At 40.2% G+C, this 14,743-nt stretch overlaps 1 long non-coding RNA gene across 1 annotated transcript in view; it reads right to left on the minus strand.

The window, feature by feature from the left end:
• The window catches only part of LOC308053575, a 112,605-nt gene that overhangs the window by 60,301 nt on the left and 37,561 nt on the right, over nucleotides 1-14,743 (minus strand). The window contains exon 1 of the long non-coding RNA XR_013923670.1: nucleotides 1-14,743. This exon is cut by the window's left edge and continues 43,634 nt beyond it; it is cut by the window's right edge and continues 37,561 nt beyond it. This is a non-coding gene — a long non-coding RNA (uncharacterized lncRNA).

The raw sequence follows: 14,743 nt of genomic DNA on the forward strand, positions 1-14,743 counted from the left end.
TGTGACGATGCCCATGCCACCCAGGCAGCCCTGTGTGCTGAGAGCTTCCAAAAGCCTGCAAGGGACTACGAAAGCAGGGCTGGCAGGTTAGTGCAGCAGAGGAAACAATGCCAAAAGAAAACCCCTGAGAGGTTTCTATGACAATTCCTTGACTTTTAAACGTAGAACTCTATGGTTTGCCTATGGATTTTTTCCCGCCAAATGTACATTAGTACAGGAAATTCCTTGTGATATCTGCCAACGTGCTGGTGTAGACAGGCGTTAGAAGAGGCCCAAGTGGGTCAATTTTGTCAGCAAAAGCAAGAAAAGCCATTCACCTACACATTATTATGCATATTCCCATCCAGAAGTCACAAAATGCTTACATCCTTGCCTGACTGTTTAGGGTCTTCTCCTGCACCTTCATATGAGCTCTCCAGCTGGAAGTCTCCTCCACTGAACAGCTGCAAGCACCCAGGAAGGAATATCCGATTCCCAAGGAGAGCTGGCTTAAAAATAGACCAAGGAAAGAACGACAACACAAGCTGAACAATTTATTGTCCTATGAGTTAATAAGGCTGTGGCCTAATTAAACCACTGCTTTTCCACCTTGCCATTCTTCTTGTGTGGCTGAGCAAATTAATTCTGCCTGTACGTCGAGACTGCAAGGTTGCTGCATTAACTTTGCCTGAAGTTCTCGTATGCAGAGTAGATGGGATTATATTATAAGCAAACGTTAATGTAAATGGACACCTGCTGCCCTTGAAACATTAAATTTTCAGAACTGTTTGGTAAATAATCTTTTATTCTTTAACACAGAAGTCAGTTACACCATGGCATTGACTGAATCAAACAACAAATAAGATTTAAGTGTATCCAGTATTTTTAGGGAAAACGTCTATGTCAAACAGATTAAATGCCTTGGCACTGGCTCCAATGTAGGATTTTGTGTTCAGCTACTGGCATTTCAAGTCTTAAAATTTCCAGTACATTAACATGACTTGTGGAAGGGGTTTAGAGTAACTATTTGGGACTTTCAGGCTGTCTTTCAATGCAAAACTATGATTGTTATCTCCATTGAGACTGAAGTCTCTGTAAAGTCTGACTGCATTTGTTACTTCTGCGCACACATTTAATTTTGCAACCAAGAAGTCTCATTCAGCAGAAGTACCTACCATAAAGTGTGTGTCAGAAAGAACATAAATATTTGCTGATTAAGCCTTGTCTTTATAAATGTGCTACTGATGTAGGCTGAGTTCTGGCAATACATCTGTATATAAATTGACCCCTGTACCTCGTCTTGATTTCAGTGTCTTCTAACCCTCTTCACAAAACAAATTGCATCAACCATGCCCACATTTAGCCAACTACAGTTCACATTGTTTTTGTTCCTTCTCATAAGTTCTTCCTACAGATTAAATGCTGATGCACTGAACTAACTGCTCTTGGCTGAGGTGGGCAGGTGTAATTTGATTAGTATAGATTCTGGAATTGGTAAGTACTGTATCAGTATCCTCCCTAGAAAATAGGTGACATGTCATGGGATATTAAGTATGGCCATTTAATGTAAAAACTCAGATAATACATGAGTTAAATGGAGAAAATGAGAGAAAGCTTTTAAGCATTCTCCCAAGACAGATTGCAGAATAATATTATTGTACACGCAAGTAGTGCTGATTGACACAGTCAGAAGGCCATTATAGTAGTACGGTATAAAATCATTATAGCAAAAAGCATTTCAGAGCTGCAGAGTGATAGTAGCAACATATAATGAATTATCAATAAAGAAGTGGTGATTCAGTTACATTACATATGAATAGAAAGCTTCCGGTTATATAATTTAAACCTGCCAGCCTGACAAGCGACTTGAATATTCAATTCCTTCTCCAGGTGTATGAATCATCCTTTTAACTTTACCAGAGATGGGAATTTTGTAGGGTGGGCCAGAAACTGAGCTACAGTAAGCAGTGTTTTTAAAGAAAGGTTGGTTGAGCAGATTTCAGCAAGGTAGCTTCTGGTGAGGCTTTACTTGAACTTTCAAGGAAACAGCATCAGCCTTTGAGATCCTGGCATTATGTAAATATTTCTTCTCATTTATGGCTAATAAACACACAGTCTTTCAGCAAGTCAACACCACCAACATTTTAGAGTTTTAATTTTGTCTTACCATAAAGCCCTTGAAGTTTATGTTGTCATGAAGTACCATAAGCAACAAAGTCCTGATAAAAAAGACCTGTCAGGAGCAAATCCCTGTATTTCCAAGGCTGTGCTCCTGAAGGAGGCTTGCCTCGGACCTCGCTCCTGCACAAAGCTCCTCTGAAGCCAACTCCAGCATGTCAGTTAAGTGTTGCAACATGAACCCACGAGAGGATTAGAACCTTTGGGAAAATGACAGGAGTCACCTTTTTAAATGATTATCTGATATTTGCAGTGTTAACATAAGACCTAAGTCAAAGATAACCGTGCTGTAAGCTTAAGGGTAATTAAATTTAAAATTTGGGGAAACAGAAGGATTCAGTTTGCATGGGCCCTTAGTGCTGGAACCAAACTAACAACCAACAAACAAGAAAGACTGAGCAATTGAAAATGATCCAGCTGTGATAAATCTGGGTATAATATTATCCAGTCTACATTCCCAAAACAAATACATCCACAACACTGTCAAACACAAAACTTTAAATGTAGCGAGCAGTTCTAACTTGTCTTCCAACATTGTTAAGCTCTTGTATGTTTAAGACCTATTTTCAGATTGACTTTTTTAATAAACGTAAATTGAGTCTTAAAAAATCATGTGATTTCACAGATACATTATATTACACTATTGGAATTTAATGCTACATATATATACACACACACACACGCGTATTAATATATCCTAGTATTATCAACACTCCAAGAAAATTGAGATTATTGATAAAACTGCTCCAGTAAGTTTTTCTTCAAGTTGTTGTCGGGATAAACAATTTTAAAAAGTCTTTCTACTCTGTATGTTTGCCTAAATGTGATTGCCTGCTATTTCAGAAACTCTCAGTACCTACCTACGCCCATTGTAGTCATTTCATCTTCTGTTTTCTGCTTCTCCTTTCTCCCCTCCATTAAGGATGGTGCATCTACAAACAAGAGAAGAAACATCTTCTCTTCCTTTACCCCTAACCTGCCAGCAGCTCGCAGCTGAAGACATTTCTTTTTACCTAACTGAACGCTCTTGAGACTAAAGGCAGCTCAGAAATTTAATCACAGGTTGAGAGCTAGCAGTTAGATTGGAGCTTGAAAAGGCCTTACAGGAGGCAATGGAAACATGGATTACTGCCTCGCAACCACTAATTACTTGGTGAAACTTCAAGAAAAGGACCGGTGGACACTTAGGAAAAATTTTGCGACCTCCAAAGACCAGTGGCGTACTGACTGGAATTTTATTTTTTGAGTGGAGCTGTTTAGAAGCACATCTTCCTTCACAGAGCCAGGATCCTGTTGAGCACAGAGCTGACTTGTGCCATATTATGGCTCTGTTCTTATCTGTTTTAAAGATGAAATCATTCTTGAGATTATTTATATAGTTTGGGGGAAAGAAATACTTGTGAGTGCATGACCCAGCAGTCAGAAACAGCCAAATACTACTACTGGCTCTAAACTCAACTCCTGGGCAATTCACAGTAATCTTGGGCAAACCACTCGATTTCCCTGCCTTGGCATTCCAAACTTTCAGTCAGAGGTACAGCTAGTTGCTTACCACAAGGATGCCATAAAAATTAATTAGCAAAATGGCTGTAAAGCAGAGGATGAAAAATGTGCTAAGAGCTAAGCATTATAATTAGTGTTATTTAATGCATCTTTAAAAATCAAATTATATTTTTTCTTTTCCTTTAATAAAGGAATTACACAATGGCTTTAAGAAATGACAAAGTAATTTGAAGTAAATGACTGCCCTGTAAAATTGAAACACACCCTAAAATGTGGTTATTATAGAATAACCACACACCCTGATAGTTAGCACTGCATGAGCTGTGTATAACCTTAGCTTAGTGGCGTATTATTAAGTGCGGGAGGATCAGCAATTATAAAAGGGAGAGCGAGTGCTGATGCATGTTAAATATATGCTACCTCTTTGGCATCAGCAGATTTGGTGCATCCATTGCTGGCAATGAAAAGCATGCTAGGCAAATTCAACTTGTGGCACAAAAGGATTAATTAGGGTACAGCTAATACAAGCAATGTTTAGACATGAATCAAGAAATTTAGGACACGGGGCTTATGGTGCACCGAATAATTGCCAACAACATAAAAGAAAGGAAAGACGTGAACTAATTTCAAATTTGTGAGAAGAGAAGCAGAAGCTGTACCTTGGCTTCTGCTTGATGAAGAATTACGCACTGCTGGTTACTTCTGAAATACTTCATATTTACCACACAAAACGTTTTCTTGTATTTATGCTAGTCCTCCCTCATTGTATTTAAACGTATTTTCAGGATAAAAGGAGCCATTTCATGGCTAAAAGACAACAGGTACCTGCTCCCTCAAATACAGCAGACTTTAAAAGCTTTCCTTTCTGTAGGTGCTGTTCTAGGTCAGAAACTCAATACCTATACCACAGGTGACTTGGCTTTCTGTTGTACTTTTTGCCTGAAGGAACATTTAATGTCAGTAGATAAAACAACATAGGACACAAATAAGAGAGTTGGGAAGTTAGGAGCTCGTGTGGGTGCAGGGGCTGTAGCTGAGTTCAGGGTACGCCTGCAGAAGTGCATGCACGCAGCATGGGACAGTACTGCAGAGCTGCTCAAGCTGGCTTGCTCAGGCACCAGAAGCTGGAGAGTGCTGATAGCACAACTCTCCTGGCTAACCCCCTGCTTAGTTGATTTATTCTGCTTTTTCTGAAAGAAGAAAAGGTAGAACAGGTGTCTTCTAACCTGCAGTGGCACGTGGACAGAGTCTTCCCTTCATTTATCTGAGTTCTCTATCTGTAAGTGACTGTGATTCCCTACTGTTCTGTTGGAAAAAGAATTGCCTTCCTCATCTTCACTCTAAAGCAATAAACACATCTCCTAAAACATTCACAGAAGTGCTAGCAGCAAGAGTTCTTGGAGTTTTGTAACAACAGCAGACCAAAGACAGCCAAAGGGAATTTGCCAAGTCCTGACTCCTGAGCCCAGCACAGCCTGCAGAACCCATCTTCAACCCACAAAAAGCCTCCTGTGTGCAAATTGTGTCCATTAGGTCTATAAAATATGACAAATCATATATTTTTTAATTTTTTTTTTTAGTATTTAAGATTTTTCTTAAATGTATCTTGTGGCAAAAATGTTTCAAAATATTTCTTATGAAAATTTCCATTAAGTTTATCCAAAAGTCAACTAAAATGCATTCTGAAATTATTTGATATGTTTCTTCTAGTGACCTCTTATGAAAGTTGGAGGCTAGAAAATATTACTTTATAATGAGGAATTAAAAGATTAAAATAAAAGTGGGGAGAAAAGTAACCAATTTTAAGCAACCATTCTTAAACGAAATGCATCCTCAATTCAATAGTGTTGATCATATGCCCTATTCAGCAGTGAACTGTATGTCACCGATTCCTTCTTCTTCCAGGGAAAATGGAAATCTTGCTTGCTATTACACAACCTGTAATATTGTTCCACTCTCGTGCAGCTCAGCCGATGCAGCAGTGTAGGCAGCCAGCACACACATCCAGCACAGCAATTGGGGCCAGTCCTCTGAGGGCTACGACTCATGCAGTGCATCTGAGCTGCCCTTCCAGGCAGGGGTCTCCAAATCACTGGATTGGCATGTAAAGGTTCTTATCCTCAGCCATGCTTTATTTTCAGGGAAATGAAACCTTATATTCAAACACTGGTTTTCGTTAAATCATTTTAAATTATATTTAAATAACTCTCAATCTTTAATTAAATATACTAAGGACCAATTTCCATCCTTTTTTTCAGGAAGCTTGGCTTTGCCAAGGTCCTAAGACCCATGACACAGTAAGGCTGAGTCCTCTGTTGTTTTGATCCCTTCTCCTAGTTTTGCTTACAAGCCCTGATCGCTGGAGAAATGAAAAATCAGCTCCTACAAGGCCTCACACTTTAATCACTTCAGGTTAACATGACACCCTAATGAGAAATCTCCTTTGCCTTTCCATCTCACAATTCGCTCCACTCCACCTGCCAATTCAAGGCTTTTACAGGATCACTCACTGCCCTTACACTCCCATTACTTCCACCCCTTTTCCTCATTTTGAAAATCAAATTAATTTTGTTAGAGACAGAATTAAAATTCACTTAAAACACTAAGTAGATATAATGTATTTATTACCCTTGGTGAATCTCACCCAGTTAAACCAGTGCCTTCAAAGTTTCCGTTTAATTAAGAGCAATATGTTTTTAAGGGCTCATTTAGTTAGTTCTGTATTTGTTGCACTTGAATTGCAATAATTAATAAAAGCCAGAAAGTGTCACTACGAGACAATACACAGCTGCCAGAACTATGTTTCAGAAAAAAAAAAAACAACAACAACAAAAACCAAACCACGTTCAAAAACATTGCTTAGGAAAGACTAAAGCTATTAATGAAACTGGGTCAGTTTAGCAAACAACTTTTTTTGCAGGTTCAGTTCTAAAGAGCAGTTTCTTCATTTAAAAATCTGACCTGAAGTTGAAAAAAAAGAAGAAAGTTTAGAAAAGAAAAACTAAATAGGAAAGAAGCCAACTATTCCACGACAAGCTGACACCTCACCCATAATTTCTGCACCTCTTCTGCTCTTTCACACGGGCACAGTATGAAAACTGGGTGTACTGGTCAAGGGTGACCATAACACGGTGCTCTTCCACCTTCACAGAAATCCTCTGGTTTCTCCCCTGTTCGACTTCTGCTAATCTGATGAAATCAGAATGGTAGCTGCATTTCCTGCCCTGGTTCTTCCTCGTTTCAGCTCCCTGCTGTTTGTTTCGAGGATATTCTCATCCCTGCTGGGTGTATATTTTACCCTCTTTAAGAAGAGCCCTGATCATGTTTCTTTTTCTCACACTATCTATTACTGATGCTTGCTATGGGAATCTCCCGACCGGCGGCGAGAAGCCATTGCTCAGAGCATCTGGACACTTACGGTGAACTAATATAATCACTTCAGCAGCTCATGTTAACAGTGACGAGTGGTTGTTTTTACTCCTTCGCTCTTTCTTGGGTCTTAAAAGAAGAATGACATTGAAAAGAAGCATCTTCTGTGTGTATAAGATAGACTAAAGTTAACAGTTGTGTAAACAAGGAGAAATCTCTTGAACTAAAAAAAAAAAAAAAGATATGCTTGGCAAATTTAAGAAAAACATTATTCTCATACGTATATCTTTGTATACTGTCCAGGTTAAACGGACTGTGCCAAGAAGCAGAGGTGCTAGTTCATTTCTGTTCCTTCAGATGGGGAGCCCCATATAAACCTATGACTATGAAATTAAATTTATTATTATTTTTTTTGCAATGAAGTAAACCTGACAGGGTGTGGTTCATCCTACTGCCAGGTCAGGAATGGACTCGTTGCCTTTTCCTGCCCTCTGCTAGCCAAGATGTCGCTGCCCCAGGGCTTGCCCAGCTGCCACCACACACTTCTCCAAAATACAGGTGAAGTCTGCAACCAGCTTGACCAGCTTAACCGTGGCTGGCAGTGAGGGCTTGAAAAGGGGAGGCTGCTAGGCTTCTGAGTAAGTGTGTTTATTATTCATCAGACTGCAGAAATGGACAAACCAACTTTCCAAATCTGGGAGGGCAAACACATTTCCAACCTCATTCCCCAAAACCAGAAGAGATGGGTGGGACAAGAATGAAGAATACAATAAGGTTCTCTGTCAATGTGAGAGCAACACTCCGTACTGCCAAATGACTGCAAGCTGCACAGCCAGATGCTTCTCAGTGTAGTTATTACCAATTCCTACCTCAGTTTCATTAACTAATTTTCTGATCTCCACCCAAAAAGGAAGGTTTTTTCCCCTTGTGGTCCAACACACAAGAGAGGCTGTCTCTAATTCAGCTGACACGCCAAGTCCTGCAAGAATGCTGTCCCAGGAGCACGGGTGCCCATCCAACCAAGAGAAAGGATGCTCCTACCAACCATTCTGAACCAACATCCCTTGAGGGGATAGAGGTCCTTCCTCTAGTCCCCTTCTGCTGCCTGGTTGGGCAGCTCATGCCTCTGCCTCTAAGCCATGCGGCCTGCTGGGGCAATACTTAACTCCATGGTCACCAGCCCCTCTCCATCTCCAACAGGGCAGACCCCAGCAACACCAATCCAATGCATGTGAAGCCAGCAAGATTCCTATGTGTGTGTAAGGTCTCCCTTTGCTAGGGAACGCCTAATATGCTACTTGTTCTGGAAAAGTCCCCCAGGCAGCTACATGCTTGTGAAAAACCCGAGTTGCCTCTGGGGCAATGCACTTCCAGGCCCTGGATCTGTCTGCAAGTGTGCTTTGGAGGTGGAAGAAAGGCTTGTCACTGATCCCAGCACAGCTGGCAGGGCTGCAGCTGAGCTGCGAATGAGCTACAAATTAGTCCAACATTTAAATGCTTGCTTCTAAAGATAAAAGTCAACTAAGCTTCTCACAGTAGCTTTTCCTAAGGAATGGGAAGTGTCTCTAAGAATAACCGTAGCTGCTGCGGAGCAGTCGGGGTTCACAAGAGCCACTTGACATCACGCCAGGAAGCTTCATGCTGCAGCACGATACTTTTAGAAGTGACTTCACTGCCTTGCTAGTTACCATTACCAGACATCACGGCATCATCCTCACAGACAGAGCCCTTTATAACTCACATGTTTGGAGCCAGATCTGCCTGCTTCCGAAAGATATTAAGATGCCACCTAAAGTTCCAGCTACAGGAGCACTTTGTCATGTTGGTGCTTTATGCTTTAACTTTGTTATAGCAATTTACCTTAGAAAAGCACTGCCGTGGCAGCTGGGTCTGGAGGGACGGCTCTCCCCATCCCAACACCAATGAGCAGCATTCAGGGGCACTTGGGTTTCAGCAGAAGAGCACAAAATGGCTAGAAATGTCCTATCAGGGAGAAACAAAATGAGAATATAATCTGTGTAATCCAGTCCTCAAGTGACTGTGATTGTCAACTGCTTTTTTAAAAGGAACTGCAAAACTAAGGTTAATTAGAAAATACTGAAGTACTGAGTGACAGAAGGCTGAAGTTCATCACTAGAATAAACATAAAGTGTAGACAACCCTCCTGTACAGATGTACAGTTTCTTTCTCATACATCTCTCCCCTGTGTACTAATGTATTTGATTAATGTTTTTGTGCTTTCAGTGAAAAAAAAAAAACCCAAACAAACCAAAAAACAAAAATGCAGCACTGGGAGCAATGTTTAAAGTATATGGTTTATACATCTGAAAATGTTTGGTTTGACTTCCTCTTACTGAGACAAAAATGAAAACTTCTAAGAACATTTTATGAATTCTTGCCACACTGAATAACCTGCTCCAACTCAAGATGTAGGTTTTTTCAGTGTAAACAAAATGATGTCATATTGACGGAGGGAAGAGCAAAACTTGGCTGTTTAATTTGGAAGATTGCTAAAAGTGATACATTTAACTCTTCTTGTCTAACAATGAAATGTTTTTATAGCTCACAATACCCAATACCCTCGTTCACATAAAACAAGTTGTCCTGAGCTTCTGTTGAACTAACACACATCCTATTCTTTCCCTGTGTATATTGCAACATTAGAAAAGAAGAAATAAATATGCATCAGAAAAAAGATTTCCCATTTTCATGCATTTAACATTCTAAAGCATTAAGAAGCAGATTAGAAATCTAGACAGAACACTTAGGTAGAATACAAATGCTTTAGGTGTCTCATGGACATCTCCAGCCAGTACAGTTCTTTCTCCAATGTTGTTTTCCTCTGCTTGTGGTGCACAGGTTGCTCCTCCCATTCTTTTCCTTTTGCATCTTATTTTCCTCTTCCCTGTCCTCACCCTTTCCTAGTTCTCTTTTTCTCCTCTTCTATTGTTTTTACTTTTGGTGTTGTTTTTTCCCCCTTAACCTTTTGTCTCTCACACCATTTCTCTGCTCCCTCTACATGGCTCACTGTTGTCTCCCAAGGTCCCTTATGTTCCTCTCCTCATCCTTTGCTTACACTGCAACTGCTTGAAGGACAACAGATATTACCCCTGACTGGGGTTTCCGCACACAACACACCCTCTCACCCACATATTATATAGTTCATTACATTACAAAGTGTGTTGATCTTTTGAAATGGGAAAACTATTGATAAAAAAATGTGCTCTCATAGATTGTCCTCTCCAGAATATCAGTTAAGCTCTGCGAGCTCTCCATGTTAGCACCACATGGGCTGATCAGATGTGCACTGTGTGGAAATGGTGATACAGAAGCAGAAGAACTATGATGGGAAGCCAAGTCAAATAGTTATTGTTTTGCATTTGCAAGAGCAGTTACCTTCTTCTTCGGTGAGATCAAAAATGAAAAAATAAAGGCAACAATACATTTATAAATATAGTTGAAGTTTACAATTTAAAAACATTAACTGTCTAGCCTACTAAAGGAACAACATTCAGAAAAATCTGCTCCATCAATATGGATTAAATTTGTATAATGTTGTCCCTAAATCTGAATCAAACCAACCCAAACCAGAATACTAGAAACTACAAGTTGTTAACAATGTAGTTAACTACTAGTTAACAGCCTCATCTTTTAACAAGCATGAATGAGTTCCACTAAACTTGTACACAGCCAGTAACAACTATGAGAACACCAGAAGTTTGTTTAGTAGACTTCCTTGTCATTGTACTCCGTGTCTTTCTAGCCATGCCCAGAAGGACCTGTTTGAAGGAGGAAGAGTAGTTTAGTTTTCAAAGCTTATTCAATCATTTCCTTTTCCACTTCCACTGTAAACTTCATCTTTTTCCTGAGACTGCAAAGATCAACAGGAAGCTTATAGTACTCAAGCCGTATGAAGGGCTGCAGGATAATAATTCTTCACTAGATACACGATAGGGCCACTGTCTTAGTTCAAATGGGCTACCCAAATAACTTTGGGATGCTTAAAACCGAGGGTGTTTCTTAATAAAACTTTTATTAAGTAGAGATAATGACCATTCCGGTTAAAAATGTACAGATCCTTTTTTTAAAAAAGGCTATAGAAGTAGGAACCTGTCCGGCTGTTTTCCACCACAGTCAATTCCTTTTTGAGGGAAGTATGTTGACTTCATGTTGGACAAGGAAAATGATATGCCGACCAAGGGCTTGGCATGGCTTTTCTGTCATCAACACCTGCTGGGATATTAACAATTTGAAGATAACTGGTGCTTTGAGAAACTAAGTGTATAGGTAGAAGATTCAACCAAAGACCACAAATTTAAAGAGCTGCCGTTTGAAAAGGTGCCAGTAGTAAATCACCACATACTCTACAAAGAACTAAAGTGAGTGCTTGAGCACCACTGAGATTCCACACAAGGTCTGTGTCACATGTTTCATTCAATAAGGCAATCAATATGATTAGGGAGTGTAGGAAAGGCTCATTAATGGCCATAGCAGACATTGAGTCAGCCTTTCATTTACAACCAGTGCATCTGGACAGTTTTCATTTATCGGGTTTTTAATTTAAAGAAGTGAAATTTATGTGGACAGACACACACCCATGTACTGTACAACTTGTTCTTGCTTAAAAGCTGCCACTAGCTTTATTGAAGTAAGTGGTACTGGCAAAAACTAACAGCAAAAAAGAAACGACAACAATAACAAAAAAAGAAGCGTTTCACAATTTTCATGCTTCCTTTAGTTAGCTCCTTCACTTTACGTCCTTAATAACAGGATAAGAATTTAGTTAGAGATTTTATTCTTAAGATGCTGAACAGAACACCAAAGCTGTAACTGATGACAATACCCAGGAGTATGTCTTTAGCTTCAAAGACAGAGAAATTTTGCATACTAATCACTGGGATTTTGAAAGAAGCAGAGTTACAGAAAGCAAAGATAAGAACCATGATGGAAACGCATGGGACTGGCAAAAACCATGGCTGAGGCTGCAAAACAGCACCCTTTTAAACAGAACAAGGAGTGCAATTTGCTCTTCTGTCCATTTTACCCAAACAACAACAGTTATCTCAGGACTCACAGTTATGAATGAGTGGGGAACACCTTTTGCCTGTACCCTGCAATGCAGATGTAAACTGAAAATGTGGTGTTTCTCATTTCGTTACACACAGAACATTCACTGTGTGCACACCTAAGCGTGCCCAAGCGTTCCTTTCTGTTTCCATAACTTGAACACAGGTACTACAGTCTTAAACATGAGCAACAAAAGTGTTGTACAATACTGGGGTTGTACAACAGAAAAGCATAGATCAGATTTCCTCTAAATGCTTCCACAAAATGGAAATGAAAAAATTCAGCTGGAACCCTGGACCTATGCAGCAAAAGTTCACCTGGCCAACACTAAGTCTTCACTCAGTAAATAGAAAAGATTTTGCTACAAAAATTGACCAAAATTCCCTTCACAACCACTTTGCTACACAAAACTGGGAATTTTAAGTCCTGTATGTAAATACAGTAGTTATAAAAATGAAAGCTAAGTGAACCACAAAGGAAAATAACAAACAGATCCTAAAAGATATGCCTCCTTGACAATAAAAGTGTGATGTTCAGATCCTCAGTACTGCAAATTAATTGTTCCCATCATTTGAACTGGGGTTTTCCATAAAAGATTCCATCGTCTGGTGCCAAATACTCTTCCCAACATGGCATCGCCCTTTCCCGAGCTGTGCAAGAGGTCAGATGGAATGCCTTGGTACCACCTAGTTTCAAAGCACCAGACTTTTGTTTTCCCTCCTTTCCCAGTCCCAGATGACACAGGAGAAAATCAATTTGTATAGCAGAATCACTCTTCCAGAGCACCATGAAGGCAAAGATAATGAAAACACACATACTTTGAGAAGATGGGTATTTAACGTCATTGATGTCCCACTGTATATCATTAAGCAGTGCAGATCTACTTCAAGGCTTAATGATGCAAGCTTCCAGTTTTAGAATTTGGACCCCTGCTAGAACTAGCCACAGACAGCTCTCCAGGAAGCTTCTTATGCTGAAGAGCACACATGGCACTTGGCTGTCTGCTTGCTGTGAAGGAACAGTGTAGAAACAGCAGAGATGGACCCAGTGCCACAGCTGGACAACAGCAATCAAGAAAATACCGAGTTTAACATCAGCCGTGACATACTGATTCCATCAAACAGGACGAGCACAGCTGGAGGTGGGCAGAAATCCCCAGTCCCATGTCTCTGTGCACCAAAGCTCCTCTTGATCTCTCCAGACTGAATCAAATAGAGGATCATTTGCAAACCTCTCGCTGAGGAATGCTGCCCATCGCAGGTCAGGGCATGAGCTGCTATCGCAGGAGAGCAAGGCTGGAGGGAACCAGAACTGAGTGGGAGGGTTCTGGATCATGGCAGAGGCTGAGCAGTAGCCCATTTCACTATTGCTCAGGCCTGTCACAGGTTCTTCAGACTTTGTAATCTGTCCGTGGGAGGAAAAGAGGAGTAAAGGACCATAAAGATCTGGACAGCACAGGTGGCACAGCACTGTATTACAGGAGCTCTCCCTCCCCCCTGGTAGCTCAGTACATACCCGTGGTGGAGCGGGAGTGTTTTATTTTTGTTTTTCTTTCCATTAGAAGATGACCTTTGCTCCAGCTAGGTTGATCTGCTGCAGAGCCAACATCCGCCAGCTTCCAGGGCTTGTGCTTCCCAAACAGCAGCAGATACTTTCTGTTGCTCCAGTCTCCCTATTTAATCATGCCTCCATAAATCAAAAGTGACCAAAACTGATTTAACAAACATTTGGGTGAGAACTCAGAGCAGCTGAAGAGTGACCAAGACTGACTCATTGCCTGATGCAATTTCAAACAGTTCAACTGTAAACACAGTTGAGCTTATTGTTGTGTTAACACCCGCTCCCCCTCCCCCCCCAAAAAAAAAACCCCAAACCACTCGAACCCAAAAAGATTCTTAATTGCAAGTGCACTGCTGTGAAAAAGTCACTAAATGCCAAATGAAAGATGTATAGAGAAGCATATTTCTTTTGGAAACTGACCAAATGAACATCTGGTGGCTGGGTCTTCTGGAAAAATCCATCAGAGAATAATGACAGCACCATTAGATACACCACCGTAATTAATACTACATTTCAATGAGTTTAAACATGCAAAGTGCTGAACGCTGCTGTGAGATGCATTCTCAGATCGCACCTAGTTCGGTGAAGAGTGAACCACTGATTATTGCAAAGATATACCAGGGAAAGGATGACGTGCTGCTCTTACATGGATCAGCATTCACTGCTAGCTAGAGACAGAGAGCAGGACACAACAGGACATCTGGGCTGACCCTGTATGATATTCATTACCTTTCAAAATATTTTAAAATTATCAACAATGACTTTTAAAGCTAAACTCTGAAGATGAATGTAGGAAAGAATACAGGATTTCAGACAAGTAGAAACTGCTCTGCTGTGGTTTGAAAAGTTGTTTGTTTTTTTTTTTTTTTTTTAATAATTAAAGTTGATAAGATGCTCATATAAAAGTGTACTTTCAAGTATATATATACACAATGGGTTTTGATGGTGGATTTCAACAAGAAAACAAGATTTTTAAAATTTAGTGTAATCACTATGTTGTGGGGAATGCGATTGTTATACAATATATGGCTTCTGTATTAGAGCCATGGAGCTGATTTCACAGCTGAGTTATAGCCCCCGTACAAAA

Source organism: Falco punctatus (genome assembly GCF_963210335.1).
Source record: "Falco punctatus genome assembly, chromosome: 14".
NCBI classification, from domain to species: Eukaryota; Metazoa; Chordata; class Aves; order Falconiformes; family Falconidae; genus Falco; species Falco punctatus.